The following is a 19476-nucleotide window of genomic DNA, read 5'->3' as shown; positions in this document are numbered from 1 at the left end:
AGGCCTGGTAGTACTAAGAAAGCCCATAGAATAGGAACATATTCACAGGGCAAGGTCCAGAGTTCCAAGTCCAATTCACAAGGAAGAGTGCAGGCACAAGTCAAAGGCAATCCTCAGGACAAGAAACAGATCCTAGACAAGAAGCAGTTCCTAAGGCCCAGTGAAGCAAAGGCCAAAGTCCAAACAAGAGAATAGCTAAGTCCAAAACAACATGTGAAAAGAGAAAGGCAATGCAAACAGCAACAGGCATGAGTCAAAGCTGGGGAAGTATAAGCCAAACCAAACAATTGTTCCTGGCAAAGGCTAACTACCCATGGCTTCTCTTTAAGTTACTCCCCTCCAGGTGTTTCTTGTGAGGAGAGGTGGGGCAGCCTCCTCCTGAGCAGCTTTGCAGCTCTTCTCTGAGCTTGCCTATGTTCCACACTCCTTGCCCTTGAATTGAGCAGAGCAGAGAGCTGTTCCTCAACTAAAGAGATTGGCTGCCTATCAGCACCACTGCCAGTCAGCAGCCAATGCTCCCCTGTGTCTCTGCAGGCAGGCAGCTCTCTATCTGGTTGATCAGATCTCCCAATGCCGGATGGACCTGGGACAGCATCATCCTCAGCCCCTGGCACCTTTCCCTGTTGGATGGTCCCTCCTCCAATGCCTGATGGGCCTGGGACAGCATCGTCTTCAGCCCCTGGCATCTTTCCCTGTTGGATGGTCCCAGTTCCTCCTCCTCCACCTCCTCCTCCTCTTCCTCCTCACCAGGCTCTGATGGGGCCATGGCAATGTGCTGTACAAAAAGGTCTTCTAAGATGTTGAGGCAGATTTCCTAAATTTAACTAAATAACTTAAAATGAATTTAAAAATTGCAGCAAAAATTGAATTAAATGTCTCTGAATTAAAGTTTCGATAAAATGAACCACCAGTTGGCCTTTCTTAGTTTCCAGTTAGTAATTTAACCCACTGAAAGTAAGATCCCAAAGACACTTGAAAACTTAACTTGAAAACCCTGAGAAGTAAGTCATTTGTAGGTGTATCCAGTTACTTCCTATGGTTCAAGATACCAATAGCAAAAGCACTTAGACCAGTGGGATTCAAATAATTTAACAACCGGTTCTCTGCCCTAATGATTTCTTCTGACAACCAGATCACCAAACTGCTCAGAAAGTTAACAACCAGTTCTTCCAAAGTGGAGCAAACTGGCTGAATCCAACCACTGACTTGGACTTATATACCACTTCACAGTGCTTTACAGCCCTCTCTAAGTGGTTTACAGAGTCAGCACATTGTCCCCAACAATCTGGGTCTTCATTTTACCGACCTTGGAAGGATGGAAGGCTGAGTCAACCTTGAGCCTGATGAGGTTTGAACTGCCAAATTGCAGTCAGCTGGCAGTCAGCAGAAGTAGCCTGCAGTACTGCATTCTAATCACTGTGCCACCATTGCTCTTATGTTCTATTTTCTGTTGCATCCATTCTGCAATTTATAGTGTTAAGAGTGTCTTTAGGCACTTTTATATTGTTTCTAACCTCAAGGAGAGCTATCACATCTACCAATACTAGTGTCCTAAAAATTAAAAGACCTTGTAGTCATTTGTTTTTGACTCCATTAACAATATTTATAAAGATTTATTCTAGGAGGTGTTAGACACTGCCAATAGCAATCTAACTATAGTATGATCCTAATTACATGTTTTATTTTGTTTGCTGAATTTTTGTGGATTACTTATAGCTTATGATTCAAAGGAAGGAAAATTTAATGAAATGTTATATTGATTGGTGAAGAGGAGAAAGAAGAATCAATGCCTTATATGGTAAGGAACAATATAGAAGCAGCAGAAGTAGCTGGTAATGTGTTGTTCTACTAAGAAAACAATGGACTGTCAGCATTAAATGTATTTTAATTATTGAAAATTAATAATAGTACCGAAACTGAATGTTGTGGGTAATATAAAGAATAGCAATTCTAGGACAATAGTCCTATAAATATGGATGCAAGCATATGAAGTATAAAGTAGTAATTTCAAAACCAGCTTCACAACTGGTCTAAATTTCTCTTTACAAAATGGATATATTTGGGGATAATTTCCTGCATCCTGTTTTCATGTACATTCTCTATGGATATCCATTTTTTCTTTTGTTTCTCAAAATCAAAGCTTAACTCCAATGGAGGGATGGAGAGGTGTGTGTGTGTGTATTTCACAAACTAGACTGGGCAAAATATGGAATAAAAATCAATGGCACCTATTTAAATCACTTAAGATTTGCAGCTTATGCCAGTGATGTTCGCTTCTTACAAGACCCCAAAAAGCTACAAAGACACATACAAGAGCTGCACAAAGCAGGAGAACCATTTGGCTTAAAAATAAACCCGAAAAAGATCCAGGTTACGTTTGATAAATTCACCAAAGAAAGAAGATAGGTAGGTATGTAGGTAGGTATATAAGAATTAAACATAGGAGACCATTACATATATTTTGGGAAATGGATCTCAATGAAAGGTGAAACAATAAAGGAAATTGAATCATGTATTAAATACATGGTTGGTAAGCATTCCAATTTCATTGTATTTAAGTACAATGACAATAAAGTTTATACTTATACATTCAGCAAGCTGAGCATAATTTTCAACAACAATCTTCCTGAAGAGGAAAGTTTTTGATCAGTGTGTGCTATCTGCTCTAACGTATGCCAGTGAAACATGGACACCAACCTCACAATCGATACAAAAGCTACAAGGGGCGCAAAGAGCCAGGAAAGATACATGCTCCACATTACAAGACAAGATAGAAAGACCACCACATGGATTAGAGAACAAACAAATCTATATGATATAATCAAGAGAGTAAAATAATTGCAATAGCAAGAAAAACTGATGGTAGGCGGACTAAGATAGTCATAAAATGGATAAAAAGCGTCCATGAAAGAGACCTAAAACAAGATGGATCAATGACATCAGCAGGTACTGTGGACCCAATTGGCAAAAGGAAGCCCAGGTACATATTAATTGGAAACATGGGAAAGAGGCAGTTCATCCTGCAGTGGACAGACAATGATGAGGAAGATGATCTGTCTATCTCAAAATGTACAAAGTAAAACATGGGGGAGATATATTTTTCAGAAATAGAAAAATCTAACATTGAGTAACTTAAAATGGATTGTAAACAAATTTCCCCAAGAAATTCCCAATTTAGGTTAATTTCTTTAGAACATTCCCTTAGAGCAACATAGTTTTACTATTCTACATTTTACAAAGAATTAGTAAACTGCTGATCCTATGTATTCCTGAACCACTTTCTCTGAGAATAAAAGAATTTGCTTGGGCTAAATTTATAACCTTCAGACTGTTCCTTTAATTCACACTTCCCAAACTCCACTCTTTGTGTTAGCATTCACTTTGGAATTTAATTACAAGATGTTTTATGTTACTATTCTTTGAGTGACAATTCTTGTACCCTGTTAACATTCCTTGATACACCTTTTTCAGTTCTTCTGATTCCACAGATGATAAAAATAACTCTTCAAAGGAAAAAAGAGATTTGAGATTAGATTTCTTAATTTGAGGTTAAATAAGTATCTCCAGTCCTGAAAGATAATGTCTGATCTGTCATCTGACTTCCTTAAGAACTAAGACATCTTTTTAGTGATGATTATTTCCTGTTAAAATCTAGGCTGAAGTTAACATAATTCCAGTTATCTTTTTATCTTTAAACTAGACAATTAGTAATCCCATTGAGTCATCATTTCAGATATATTTCATTATATAAAAAGAAAAACAGAATGGCCATGATGAAGTCCTTATCCAAATCTATAAGTCTCCATGTCAAAGCAAATCTGGAGTATTGGACAGAGTTTTTTTTTTTTTGTTACATAGAACATTTTCTCTCATTTTGAGAAGTATCTTGAATCTGGTTGTGCTGTTCTCACCACTAGGCATCAAAGTTGCTGCAACACCAGCAATACCAATATCACTATCTTCCTCAACTTTATGGCTAACAAAGTCTTTTCTATTTCTCCTGGTGGATTAGTGAAAATTATTGAAGAAAGGTTGATGTTTAGGCACTTACACACATAATCATAAACTCTTCTTTGTTCATTTTTGAATAGGGGCTCATTATGTAGTATAAATTCCTGCTCTTTGTCTCTGTTGTATTGCAGTTCACACAATAATTCCTGATTGGCACTGGTTTGATTAATTGTACCATTTGTTAGTTTTGACAGGTTATATTCCTCAAGTGCTTTTTCAAATTTCTCAGGTTTTTCTTGGCAATACAGAAGAATCTGTTTACATTGTCTTCTATTGATTGTACTATAGGATCATTGATAGTTCTTCTCTTGATTTGAAGGAAATCTTCAGACATTTCCTTCTTGAACTGGTTTCACAATTGCTGTGGTTTGTTGATTTCAGTGTTTGCTAGCAAGATGACAAACAAATCTCTCATTGCTCTAGGGATTCTTCTTTCTGTGTCTTTCATACTTTGTTGCCAATGATAATCAGTTTGTAATAATTCTCTCTCTCTGCAGATATTCTTCAATAATGGAAGGATATGTCCATTATGTGTCTTAATAATTTAAAAGATACTGACTCCTTTATGTGATGAACAAGCAATCTCAAGTAATAGAGATCACGCCACTTCTTAGAGGATGATATACACTTAACTCAGAACATTAGTTGCAAAAATTCCAGATAACTCCTCCACTCTTTTTCCAACTCTCCTTCTTCCCCACCTTATTAGTCCAAATGTAGTATCTTGGAATATCCACATAGTACAGTGTTTTTTGCAATTGGATTGTGTTTGCAAAGGTTCATTAATTCTGTTAAAGTGGTTCTTACCATATCATTATTCAGTTGCACAGCTGCATTATCTTGAAAGAATACTTCATTCTGTTGTGGAAGGTGCACTTGAAGGTGAACAATGGCTGGTTCCATCTCATGAATTTGAAATCCAAGTATTGATGCAACAGTTTCGGAGGCCCCAATATATCTGCCTGTCATGTGCTGTGTGATTTCATCTTCACCGCTCGATGCAAAAATTGCCTGATCACTCCATTTTATGCTATTCTTGATGACATATTTGATAGATTTGACTGATGGGTATATTTCTACATTGAGAAAACAATTGAACACCTTCAATAGTTGTGCATTATAGAATACTACCATTGAGAAGTTGTATTTTGACTCTGTAATCCTGCATGATGCCCTTCAAATCATCGAATTTCTGAAGAAAGTCTGCTGTAGATAAGATATGAATCATCACCACACCATGCATGCTCATTGAATGACTTTGGGTACTTCTTATTGTATGTACTGTACATGTATTTTCTAGCATACTGAACTTCTGGTACAGTAGGAACCTTTGATCATGTGCTTCAATGCCAATTTATTTAGCTCTGGATCTTCATTGAAGATGGCCCTTCTTCAAATGATCTTCATTCATTTTGGTTTCCATAAATGTGTTATAATTTTGTGGTCTTGGCTTGAATTCTTACAAAGAGTGCAAATGAAGCAGACCCACCCCCCACTTAACATGTAAGCAATACATCTATCAAAAATATGATATGCTCCAGTGTGTTTCTTTATGAACAACTTTCTCCTCAAGTTGAATTCTCTTGCAATTAAATCTTGCCAATCATTTGTTGCAGGGGTGAAATCAACTTACCTTCACTACCGGTTCACAAATATGAGCTCCCGCGCCACTGCTACAGGTTCACCCGAACTGGATAGAACCGGCTGAATTGCACCACTGATTTGTTGTCAAAGTAGTTTTTTCAGTAATTCAACAATTACAAGCTCATGTTTAGTTCAATTATTGTAGAGTATACGCCTTCTCAATTTTATGCTGTCTTGAGGATCCATGAAGTAGATTTGAATAAATTTGGATTGCTGCCTGGGAGTTTGATGTTAAATATCCAATGTAATGATGAATTTGCTCTTGAATAATCACAGAAGGATTCCAACCATTCTACATTAGCACCAAAAGAGGTCATTTGTACAAGGGAATTATATCGTTGGATGTTCTTCCTGAATGTGTTTGCAATAGATTCATCATTGCTATGTAAAGTTAATTAAGTACGAGTGGCAAATTGTCTATCCTAAAATTAAAATTAGAATTATTAAAATTAGAATTATTAAAATTAGAATTATTAAAATTAGAATTATTAAAATTAGAATTATTAAAATTAGAATTATTAAAATTAGAATTATTAAAATTAGAATTATTAAAATTAGAATTATTAAAATTAGAATTATTAAAATTAGAATTATTAAAATTAGAATTATTAAAATTAGAATTATTAAAATTAAAATTAGAATTATTAACATTACAATAAGAGCAATAACAACAAGAACAACAAGAACAACAACAACAACAACAACAAACCCCTCCAAGGAGCTTTACCTTGTCGTTGGTGGAGGGGCTTGCACGCTCTAATGATCCTAAGGGATATGCTGAACAGGTACAACCATATCAGACAGGTCTTAGGTGAAGGGCCAGACAAAATTTGCTCCACAACCCATTCAAATATGGTGAATACGAAAAAAATGAAATTTATGCCGGCTGAACCATCACCCGGATTAACAAGGGTTCCGCTGAATGCTATGGCTCCTGGGCATTCTGCACAAAATGAGCTACAGGGCTCAGCTTCCTCTGCTAGGCAACCAGGGTATGGAGCTAACAAGCTACTGGAAGAAAAAGTGAAAAAGCGAAAAATCTGGACTAGGGAAGAAAACATCTCTATTATGAAAGCCTACTATCAGTCTGAGCCAGCAAAATGCGGATTTCAAAAACCAATCTATTAGATTTGGAAGGTGAACCACACAGACTGTGTTATCAGTGAACAAAGGCTAATGGACCAATGATGTGTAATTCTAAGCCACAAATTTTTCACTAGAGCAGAATTAATAGAAATCGAAGAGAAAGCAACTAATGGTCTGAGTATACCAACAAAGAAGAGTAACATCAAGAATAATTTACAGACTCAAAAGCAAACTGAGAAAGAAAGGGAGGAAGAGGATGCTGAAATGGATGAAGATAAAGAACAAGGAAGCACTGAAGAACAAACACCAAAAGATATTGCTCAATTAGCTGAGAAAATAAAGCATGAAATGGAAGATGCTGAAAGAACACGTTTGCCAAAACTGAACCAAGTGAACCAGAAAGAATTGAGAAAGGTAATAAAAAAGGTCAATGAGGCTATGCAAACCATTCAAACCACTACATTAGCTGAAAAAAACCAGCTGATGTATGCAGCAGCCTTTATAACCACCAAAGAATTGGGTTTGAAAATACAAAAGAACCAAAGAGGCAAGAAGAGGAAGCCTAAATGGAAAATTTGGTTGGAATTAAAGATCGAAAAATTTTGTGGAGACTTGAGCAACTTGAAGAACCTAAGGCAAGGTCAGCTAAAGAACAAGCAGGTCAAAAGTAGCCTGGAAGCAAGATACGATTTGGAGAATAAAGAGATTGTGATAGTAATTGAAGAGCTGAAGCAGAGGGTTGTTGCCATTGCTGAAAAGATTAAAAGATATGAAAATCGAGTAACTCAGTTCAAGGAAAACTCACAGTTCATAGCAAATCAGCACCAGTTTTATAAGAGCTTAGAAAGTGGAAATGGAGTAACAACAAATGAAAAGCCTGATAAAGAGAAAGCTCTGAAATTGTGGAAGAATTTGTGGGAAAACAACAAGAAGCACAACAGAAATGCAAAATGGATCAAACAAATTGAGGATTCTATTAAAGTGCAAAAAATGGAAGATGTGAAAATAACAAAAGAAATGGTGCAAAAAGAGTCAAGAAAAGTGAAGAACTGGAGTGCACCTGAACCAGATGAGTTACATGGCTTCTGGTTAAAGGCACTTACAAGTGTGCACAAAAGATTATCAGCCCAAATGAACCAGATCTTAAAAATACCTGAAAATGATGAATGGATGACAACTGGAAGGACATTTTTGATCCAAAAATATAAAGAAAAAGGAAAAGATCCTGGAAACTATAGGCCAATCACCTGTTTGCCAACAACATACAAGCTCTTTACTGGTATCATTGCATACCAAATTTATGGATACTTGGAAAGAAATAACTTGCTTCCTGTAGAACAGAAAGGATGCTGCAAAAATTCAAGAGGAACAAAGGTCCAACTGCTGATTGACAAACTAATCCTAAAGAATTCAAAGAAAAGACAAACCAACCTGTTCATGGCTTGGATAGACTATAAGAAAGCATTTGATTCAGTTCCCCATAGCTGGATCAAGAAATGCCTGAAAATCTTTGGCATCAGCAGCAACGTAAAAAAATTCATGGAAACGTCAATGAACCTCTGGAAAACGAAGCTTATAGCTAATGAAGAAGTACTGGGTGAAGTTGAAAATAAATGGGGCATTTTCCAGGGTGATTCCCTTTCACCCCTACTTTTTATACTCTCAATGCTACCACTGACAATCATTTTGAAGAAGATGAACTATGGATACGAACTTGCAAAGAAAGGACTGAAAATTTTGCACTTGGTGTACATGGATGATTTGAAGCTGAACTGAATTTATTAATGGAAAGCACAAAAGAATTTAGCCAAGACATTCGTATGCAGTTTGGAACTGACAAATGTACAACAAAGGCAACCAAAGCAGGCAAGGTCATAGAAGATGATGGAATAGAACCTGAGAATGAAGAAATGATAAAGAAAGTAAAACCAGAAGAAGGCTACAAGTACTTGGGGATTTTAGAGGCCTCTTAATGCATAATAAAGTCAAGGAATTAACTTCAACCAAGTACATTCGATGAATTTGCAAGATATTAAAGTCCAAATTGAGTGGAGGAAACATTATAAAAGCCATAAATACCTGGGCTATATCTGTGATTCGATACTCTGCAGGAATAATTAACTGGACCCAGATGGAGTTGGACAATTTGGACAGAAAAACAAGGAAGCTTATGACAATGAATCATGCTTTGCACCCATAAAGTGATGTTGACCGATTATATCTACCAAGAGCAGAGGGTGGTTGAGGACTCCTACAAGTAAAACAGACTGGGGAAGAAGAAAAACACAGCTTGAATGATTACATCCAGAAAAGTGAAGAACCAATGATTAGGAAGTAAATAAAGGAGGCCTTAGTTGCCTTTGACAACTAAGTCAAAAGCTGACTATAAGAAAGAAGTAATTGAGAAACGAGCTGAAAATTGGAAAAACAAAACTATGCATAGCCAATACTTGAAAAGTATTGAAGGCAAAGCTGACCAAAAGCTAACTTGGAACTGACTAAGATCAGGAGCACTGAAAAAAGAAACAGAAGGCTTTAGAACAAGCCTTAGCCACAAACTGCATGAAGGCAAAAATTCAACACGTTACCACCAACAGCAAATGTCGCCTCTGTAATGAGAAAGACGAGACAGTCGACCACTTGATCAGTAGGTGCAGCAAAATTTCACAAACTGACTACCTACAATGCCATGACCGCGTTGCTAAGATCATTCACTGGAAATTGTGCCAAAAGTTTGGATTTGAGTACAGCAAAAACCACTGGGACCATCAGGTTGAGAAGGTTTTAGAGAATGAGAAAGTCAAGATCTTGTGGGACTTCAGAATTCAGACTGACAGGCACTTGACCCACAACACACCTGACATAACAATAGTTGAAAAGAAAAAAGTATGGTTCATTGACATTGCAATACCTGGAGATGCACGAATTGAAGATAAGCAGCAAGAAAAAAAATCACAAAGTACCGGGACTTGCAAATTGAAGTTGAGCGACTGTGGAAAAAGAAATGGTCTTTTGTCCCGATTGTAATTGGAGCCCTTGGAGCAATATCTTAAGGGCTACCTCCCTATTTGGAAATTTTAAATTTATCAGACTTGAACATTCTGATTCTACAAAAAACCACCCTACTTGGAACAGCTTATATCCTTCGATGTTACCTTAACAGTTCCTAGATCCTTGGTTAGGACTCAAACTGTTGAACTACCAACCAGCCCCAAAGGCTGTGAATCTCACCAAAGATTAACCTAATAATAATAGTAGTAATCATCATCATCATCATCATCACCACCACCATCATCATCATCATCAAAATACTAAGACCTGCAAATAGAAATAGAACAACAGTGGCAAATGAAAGCAAAGATAGTAATAGTAATAGGTGTCTTACACGCAATCCCAAATCAACTGGAGCACTACTTGAATACTTTCAACATTGACAAATTTACCATCAGTCAATTGCAAATGGAAGCTTTACTCAGAATAGCTTACATCCTGGGACAATATGTCTAACAAAATAATCATCAACATCTGCCTATCTCAGGTCCTTGTGAAGGACTCTATAGGTGGATAAAAATGCCAAATCCAGACTGAGCATCTGGTTCACTATGAAATGAGCAAAAATTAACGATAAAAAAAAATAAAGAAAGAAAACAAAAACAAGCAAACATAAAAACTCAAAGACAGATTCAATGGACCACTGGGTCTTTTTCTGCTGTTTTCAGTGTTTCTATCTTCCTTGGCCCCGGCATATTTCTGGGATTTACTGAATAAATAAGCTCTTTAAAAAATAGCTACTTTCATGGAACTTTTCCGGCAGATCTTAATTGTCAAAGAACTTGCTGTAATATTGTACTATGAACTTTGAACACCAGATTTTATAAAAATCTTTATCTAGTTCTCACACCAAAGAGACATTATGAACTGGCATTTTTTTTCTCTTGGGCTTGCAGCCCAGAAATTGGTTTGAGTTCTCATTTATTCTCAAAATGTGTGAACAATGTGTGTATGTATGCACGGTTATGTATCCATGCTCAGTTAGGTGTGATTTTCAGATTTTCTTTTCAATCTTTTAAGAAGTGATAAGTTTGATGTGGTAATGATAACCGGAGCAGATAGTTTTGTTCCTACAATATAAGCAAAGGTTTTTAGCTTGATATATAACGTTTGTTTATTGCATAGCTATAGCAGCAGGATGACTTCTTGAACTGATAAATTCTTTAAAAGCTAAGACATCTGTGGCTACCAAATTTGCAATTGCATTAAAATTCTCCCAAGGCTAATCAGCTTTTCTCAGAGCACACAAGGCAAACAGCCACCTGCAGCCACCTCATTTTCCACACAGCTTAAGTTTTACTTTGTATTTCCCAGAAGCACTAAGCTCTCTCTCCCTCTTTTAAAAAAATCTGTATTCTTCAACTGGCTCCATATAAATATTTGTTCAAAATTCAAGAAACAAGTCACAGCCTATAAATCTCAGGAGTGCTGCACTAAAGACTACTCAAACTGAAACAGTGCCTTATAGTATGTTATATGATAGATCATTCTTGGTATAAAAAGGCAAATTTTTTCTTCCTTAGCAGAGTATGTTATTCAGCACAGGAAAAAAAAAACTTGTACCGGATCAATAAACTATATCTGAGTTCTGTATCAGTCTGTAAAACAAAGCATGAAGCCTGTTTTTTTAAATAATAGGTAGCAATCATGAAATCCAATAATCTAATACTAAACAATAGACAGTAAGGTCTTTTCACCCCCTATCCAATTGTACCACTGGGTCTTAAGTAGTCCTTTTAGGATTTGCAGCTTACTTTCTTCCTTTATCCCTTCATCTCACCTACCCTCTTCATTCTTTTTCCCCTGGGCAGGCTTCTGTTCTTTTCTTCTTTTTCTCTCATTATCTCATTGTTTTAATTAGTGTCCCCATCACTGCTGTCCTCCCACCCACAACTATTGTTTCCACTATGATTCCTCCAGCTCCCCCCCCCCTCCTCCTCTCCTCCTCTTCCTTCTATCAAATCCATCATGGGACGTTGGCTCCCTACTATAGTTATATAAAAACAATGCCCTTTCAAATGTATTTATTTATTTAATTTTAAAACTGCCCAAAACTGGGTGGACTCTAGCTTTGTGCTCCTCTCCATGCCCCACGTTTTCACTCCTTTCTGAAAGATCAGGACTGGGGCCTGGTCCCCTCTAGTGGCAACAGCAGAGAAGGGTCTCTTCTGGAACACCACTATTTGCTGACGGGGTCTGCAGCATACTTTTCTTGCCTAACCAAGTGGGATGGACTGATGTAATGGGATGAAGAGGTTAGATCAATCTGCAATGGAATTAACAGTGAACACTACCCTGGGAGAGTATCCAGAAGCTTCAGCCTAATGTAGCTGTGCAAGCAATTCTTAGAGTAGGGGTGTCAAACTCAAGGCCTGGAGGCTGGATCCGCAGGACCACCCTGGAAACAGGCTCCTCTGACACAAGTGATGTTGAGCTGGCCACACACACACACACACTGGCCCTCCGAGGTCCAACACATCCCTGAATGTAACCGAGTTTGACACCCCTGTCCTAGAGTGTCCCATGTTACACTGATGTTCCACAAGCTGCACTGGTTGCCAATTTGCTTCTTAGTCCAATTCAAAATGTTGGTGATCAGCTTTAAAACCCTTCATGTTATGGATCCAGGGTATCTGAGAATCCTGCTCATCCTTATGGGATTAGTCTGCTGGCAGAAGGGTTATATCGTGGACTACAGCAGTCAAGAAATTCTGGCCAGCAGAAGAGCCTTTTCTGCTGTGGCCCCAGAAGTCAGATCTGCTCCCACTTTTTTAGCCTTCCAAAAAGCATTGAAGACATGGGTATGCCAACTAGCCTGGGGCCGCAATGGGGTTGTTGCACATTGGAGGTGGCTAATGGAGTAGAGAACACCCCAGCTCCTCCCTCTGCACACTTTGCATCCTCCGTCTCCACTCTGCTTTAGTTTTAATTTAATTTAATTTTTAAATTGAAGATCTTTATTTAATGTTTTATACTGCATTTTATTCAAAGTATGTAAGCCACCTAGAGTAATCTTTGGTGAGATGGACAAGGTGGAAGTTTGATTGATAAATAAAGTAAGTAAAGTAAGTGAGTAAGTAAGCAAGCAAGCAAGCTAGTCAGTCAGTTAGTGAGTGAGTTTTGACTCAGGGATTCCAGATATGTGCCTGGTGGTATGGTTCTAGCACTGACTTAGGGAAAATAGAACATAGAATAATAGTGTTGGAAGGGACTTTGGAGTTCTGCTAGTCCAAACTCTGCTCAAGCAGGAGACTCTATTGAAATTCCAGACAAATGTCTCTTCTTCAAAATCTCCACTGTATGGAATAATAACAAACCAACAATGAAAAGGAGACTGTGTTTAACCAGTTTTCCTATCATTTAAAAGATTGGTCTTGAGGCTTGTTTTTTTATCTGGAAAAATAATAATAATGTAAACCTCTGTTATAACTTCAATGATGCCAACCTCTTTCTTTCTTAAAAAAATATTTTGTTGAAAAATTCAGAAAATGTGATTGCCACCAATAATTACAATTGCAAATTATTTATTCCTGAGTTTATCTTGTTTATAAAATAATTGTGTGAAAAACAAAGTACATCTATACGTTGATTTGTTGCTAAACATATATGATTGGAACACCAAAACTGGAATTTCAACTTGGGAGAGGATCCCCCACCTTTTCAGTATACATTATTTGATTAAATAAATATTGCTCAATACTGGTTAGATCTCATGGTTAATTCACATGGTAAAATTAGGATCAGAAGTAGGCCAGTCAATTAAGGAACTGCTTCTCTATGGGATCAGGTTACTTTCTGTTTCACAAATGATGGGCCTATTGCAAAAGTAGCCCAAATATGTTGTTCAGTATCACAATATATGTCATTGGGTAGCATCACAACTTTCCCAACAACTAAAACCACCGCAGCCTTGCAGTCTCTGATCAGGCAATGGGAATTATTTAATCTGTAAGATTTATGATTTCACAGAGACTGAAGCCATTAATGAGAAACGATGGTTTAATAACTAGAGAAGTGAGCATCTTATAGCTTTACGGTTTGCATTCTCTGTTTAGAAATGCAAAATGAATCTGAAGCTGATATACTGCACACTGGTGGCTGCAGCAAGCCAAGCAGATTACTTTCTATAACTGTGTGCTGTACAAGGATGCAAGAATTCTTTTCAACTCCCTGGCTTTAGGCCAAGTCAAAGGCTATTGAAAGGTGGCAAGCTGCTGTTGCAAAAATGGAATATGGTTTATTTAAAGCAGTGCCCCCTTTCTCTAACCCTTCTCCCCAGCTCTCAGAGTACAAAAGGGAAAGATAGCACAGCTCAGCATCTCCAAACTGAAATGTAAGCGAAGGGAAAAAAAGAGAAATGCCCTGCAGCAACTCCTTGTCGATGAGTGCCAGTTACTAACCGGCTAAAAGGATACTACTGAAAAGTGAGAAAGGGGAGGAGGACAACATCCCTCTATTTTCCTAGAGATTCCTCTGGATACAAAAAACATTTTCCCTCTGGCCACTATTTCGGTCCTCCTCCCCAAAACCATGAAGTACCTGCAAGGATATGAAAAAGCAGCAGAAACAGCACAAAGGCTGAGTCAATAACTGGTCTTCTGCAAATAAAGCAATCAACTGGATTGATGGGTCAGATTGTGTTCTTTTTAAAAAACAAATACACATGGAATGCAGCAAATTTAATGGGGCAAGTCCTATTGGAATTTCATAAGGTCAGAATCCTATGTTTCTTAATGTCAAAATGATTTCTTTCTGAATAGCTCAAGAACTGGGTTTAAAGATGCTAAAGCCTTGTGGGCTTGATTAATTTTTGCCTATTAGGACAGATAAGAAAGGAATGTACGTATGTAGGGATAAGAATTTATCAAGCTGCAGACCAACTATCATTCAACACATAGTTTATACATATTTGTAAATATGTTTATTTTACACTTTTTAGAACACATTTGCTTTGTTCCAATCATCAAAAAGGCATTTAATTTGAAAATTTCAAAACAATTTCTTAAGCTCCATCTTGACAGTTCAAAAAGGTATTCCCAGACCTTCTTTGAGCAAAGACATGCATTCAATCTATCAGAACATCTATCACTCTCAGAATTTTAAAATACTTGGTCAAGTCTCTTCTAGGTTTTCAACAACCCATCTGATTGAACAAATGACATTTACTTCTATGAGATATCCTTACTGATTTATATGTCTAAGAGGACATTTCTGCACATGTGGAAGGATACTCACTAGAGATTTCGACTCATAAGAGCGATTCAATAACTCTCCAGCCCTTAAAGAAAAGGGTAACAGATATTATCATACAAGTTGATCTAAGTGCAATTGGAGATAACAAAGTAGCCCCTTGGTATGCATTAATAAAGAGCAGGGCGGAATGTGAGCAATACTTAAAATATATCATTATTCCCTCTCTGCTATTACCCTTAAGAAAACTCTGGATGCAATATACAGTATGTCCTCTGCTATTTCTGAGAACATTGTAAGAGATTCTTTATTCCAAGGGACTTGGCCCATGCTGGGATGGCAGTCTTGAAGACACCTCACATTTTCTTCATAGTTCCATGTAGACTGTTGTCGGCTCCAAACATTTTGATCTTTTTCTTCAAATGAAAGCACACTGACCAGATGACTGTAAGACTGACTTTTTCTTGAAAACTCAAGAGGACCACTGTTCTCTGGCATTTGGGAGCTTTTGCCTGAAAACCAGCTCAGTGGTGTAAATGTCGTCTTCACTCCATTTGCAAAATCTAATTTTTGTCATCTATATGTGTTGGTGTGACCTTCAAGTCAGTGGTGACCTTTGGAGACTGTCTGCAGTAGTCATTGCAGTTCCTTTAAAGGTTTATTTTTGGAAATTCTTTTCCATTGTCTTCTTTCCAGGGCTGAGAGAGACTGACTGGCCTTAAGGTCACCAAGTCTGCTTTGTGCCTAAGGTCGGACTAGAACAAAAAGTATCTTGGTTTTTAGCTTGATGCCTTAACCACTACACAAGATGCGTCTCTTTGTAAATCTAACTCCTCTTGATTTTAATTACAACTTTTAAAGAATTGCTAATTGCTACTTTTTAAATCCTTATAACCTGAATTATGTGCATTATTTGTTTTAAATTACATATCTGAGAAACAGTTCTAATAATTCTGTATGCAATACAGAGTATTATTTTTGACCCTTCATAGCATGGGACCAGCTATTTGAGGGAATGCCTTTTCCCTATTATCTCTACACATCCCAACAGGTCACGTGGCTACACTGAGGGTTATGCTACATTTCCTATCACCAAAAGAGCTTCATTTGGGTCTCACCACCAAAAGAGCTTCATCTAGTGGGATCCAGATGATGTGCCTTTTTTGATGTGGTTCCTACCTTCTGGAACTTCATTACTCTTGAAGTGAGGTTAGCCCCATCTTTGTTAGCCTTCCAGAAATTCCTTAAAACATGGTTTTTCCATCAATCTTGAGATGAGGAGCCTGCAAGGTAGTTGTATAAAATTAAGTGGATGTTGCTCTCTTTCAGTTTTGCGTTTTAATTCTTTTATTCCATTTTAAGAGTTTCCCTCGTTCAGTAATGACCTACTCAAGGGGGCAATCCTCATCTCTCATCTCAGCCTAGAGAGACTGTGTTGTCTGAGAAACACTTCCATCATCATGTCACCTGAATGAAAATATGGAATACACTAACCTTCCTTCCAAAGTGGTACCTATTTATCTAGTCACATTTGCATGTTTTTGAACTGCTAGGTTGGCAGGAGCTGGGGCAAATGATGGAAATTTACCCTGTTGTGCGATGCTTGGAGTGGAGGATTTTATTAATGTGTTGAACCTGGGTGTCAACTTTCCAACTCAAAAACTCAGCGTCTTTAACTGCTGAGCCATTACACCACTCTTTATTTCCATGGAAGAGAAATAGATACACTATTTTGATTTTGTAGCTAATAGAATGGAGTAAAGTTTTATACATCTGAATGGGGTAAATGCCTTTTACTCTCCAAATCTGTTCTAGTGGATTGAAGCATAGAAAGCAGGGAAGTGAAGGTGTACATTCAATTGTAAGTGAAAAGACTACATTTATGTTAAAGAGCATCAGCTGTTCCTCTCTAGATTGTCATGTTTTTGTTTATGAAAGAAGGAATCCATATGTTGGTGACAGTTGTATGCAAGTAATAATCACAAAAAGAACCAGATTGACTATGTGTGAAAAAAAAAGTGCAATATTTTGAATGTGATCTGGGGCAAAATATTATTGTGGTAGATGATATGAACAATAACTGCAAACCAGGTAAGATAATGCAGAAAAGTAATTGGGCCATTCAGATAACCAGTGACTGTTTAAGATCTGCTTTCAAACAAATCTAACACCAGAATTTTTAAAAGAAGTACGGTAAGTACTTTCTTATGTGCACGTGGCAAATGAATGAATATAAAATGATTGGAAGAAAGATACAGTATAAGGATGGAGAATTGGTATATGAGGCAAGATTTTTTGTAGTGTGAAGAATAATAAAGAGGTATGGAAGACATGAAAAAATTATAAAAGTGTAAAGCTACAATATTTGCAGAAGAATACAATTGTTGTATGGAAAAATATAGATAATAATGTTCCATTGGCATGAATGAGAAATGAATGAAAGAAAGATGTGAAAGTTGCTTCCAATTAAATGAAGATAATATTTTAGTGTCATGAAGAATGTGTAGTTTGGCTGATAGGAAATATAAAAAAAATGGTATTTTGCTGGACTGATTTAAAATCCTCTTAGGTAAGAAAAGACTGGGAAAAATGAGAAAGCACAACATGGTTTGTCCTGAAAAGGGATTGTGTGATGGTTATTCCTTCTTTGCAAAGGGTTCATGGGTGGAGAAAGGGGAGGCAAAGAGAGGCATATTAATCACCAAACTGTCATATCAGTTGTAGAATGATGTACGTGCCATCATTTTGACGTCACCTTGGCTTGTTAAAGTTACTGGCGCGTTCAGTATGTATATGTATTTCGCACAGAGAGGCAAGAGCATAGACAGGCAAGGTGCCTACGTGGAGAAAGGATAGGATGAAACCTATGAACAATGCCTAGCACCTATTTAAGTAACTACAAAGATTCAGCCAACGGAGAAAGGCCGGTGGAAGGACTGCCGGGCTAGTTTCTTCCGAGGGAAGGAAGAACGCGCGTCTTGCCTCCCCTACCCCAAACGCCGCGGTCTGGAGTTGGGTTATTCTACACGCACACGCGCGTAGCGCGCTTCCTCCTCTTCTGCCAAATTTTCTTCGCGACAAGTGACACCACCTCGTGGAGGGGGTTGGGTGGGTGGGGAGTCAAGGCACGTTGAGGGGCGGTGGCGCCCGCAAGACGGCGCGAAAAGGGAAAGAAGCCGAGCTAGACGGGCGGCGCGCGGCAGAGAGCCGGAGCTGCGCAAGGTGCATCTGGGAAGGCGAGCGCGCGAACGTGGGAGAGAAATTCCGGCGCGGCGCGAAAGCAGGTGCTTGCTCGCCCGCGCGCTCACGGGTTTTTGTAGGAGCTGGCTCCGCGCACTCCCGTCTCCGCCCCCGCTCGCCTTCCCTCCCGTCTCTTGTTCATCTGCCGCGCTGCGCTGCTTGAGGGCTCCAGAAGAGACGGGGGGCGCCGCAAGGAAGAGCCGCCGGGATTATAAGATCGACGCTGCCCTTTGCGTAGGAGAAAGCAACCAAGACCCAGGCGAGCCCAGCCGGAGGAGAGCAGGTGGGCGGCGAGAAAGGAGCAGAAGGGCAGGCGGAGGAGGGCTGAGAAGCAAACTTTTTTCCGAAGAGGCGACCCCTAGTGGGGAGCCCTGTCCGAACCCGGGTTGTCTTTTGCGTCCTGCGGGAGTGAGCACCTTGCGGGGCTTCTTCTGGGTGAGTTGCATTGGTCGAGGGAGGGAAATCCAGGGTGAGGCGGATAGTATGTTTTATCACATTCTCCTCCCCCCCCCCTTATAAACTTTGAAAGTAAAGTTTTTTTGGGGGTGGTGACGGCGTTTACTGTTTGTTCTAATTAATTCATTTGTTTGCACTATTTGGGGGCTGCCAGCCCAGTCCCTGGAGTTCAGAATAGGAGCGGACTGCGAAACGTTTTCCCTCCTGACCTTAAGCGACCGGCACGTACAGGCAAACCTGTATCTTTAAAGCTGCATCTTTAAATTAAATGAGCTCAAGTTTTCGCTGCATCTTTTCCTTCAGCCTGATCTTATTTTCAGGAGGACCTGCGAATGCGTTATGCCTTGAAAGGAGCGAACCGTTATGAATTCTGTTCCCCCACCACCACCACCTTCCTTTTGGCTTCCGAAGCTCCCTATTTTAATATTGCCAAGGGAAAATGAAGGCTACCTAATCCCGTTCAGCAAGAAGGAAAAGACTGCAAGAGTGGTTCTTGGAGGCAGCATCTGAATGCAGCATTACAGTATCTGCTCTTGCTTTCATCTCTCCCCCCCCCCCCGTCCCTTTTCCTCACTTCATTATATAAGAATAAATATCTGCAAAAACGAGATTCACCAAAGCTTTATATTCTCTTGAAGGTACAGTAGGCAGAGTATAGAATGAGTCATATAAGAATGCCAGATATCGTGGGCAGATGTCAATTGTAAAAGTACAATGGCATTTTGTCACTGAATGCCTTAGTAGTAAATCCCATGGAATCTCCCTGTAATTGAGGTGATAGTTTTAATCAATTGTATG

The 19476-nt window shown here is 38.6% G+C and overlaps 1 protein-coding gene across 1 annotated transcript in view; it reads left to right on the top strand.

The window, feature by feature from the left end:
* The first annotated feature begins 18326 nt into the window (after positions 1-18326).
* Positions 18327-19476, top strand: part of LOC106539210 (contactin-3) — a 189133-nt gene continuing 187983 nt past the window's right edge. The window contains exon 1 of the mRNA XM_087708890.1: positions 18327-18657. The gene's annotated coding sequence lies outside the window, so the exon portion shown is untranslated. The remainder of the gene's footprint in view (positions 18658-19476) is intronic.

This window comes from Thamnophis sirtalis, unplaced genomic scaffold (genome assembly GCF_051295495.1).
Source record: "Thamnophis sirtalis isolate CommonGarterSnake01/CBP01778 unplaced genomic scaffold, rThaSir2_p1.2 scaffold_3, whole genome shotgun sequence".
Lineage (NCBI taxonomy): Eukaryota > Metazoa > Chordata > Lepidosauria > Squamata > Natricidae > Thamnophis > Thamnophis sirtalis.
Note: the sequence above shows the minus strand (reverse complement) of the source record. Positions and strands in the feature narration are given on the sequence as shown.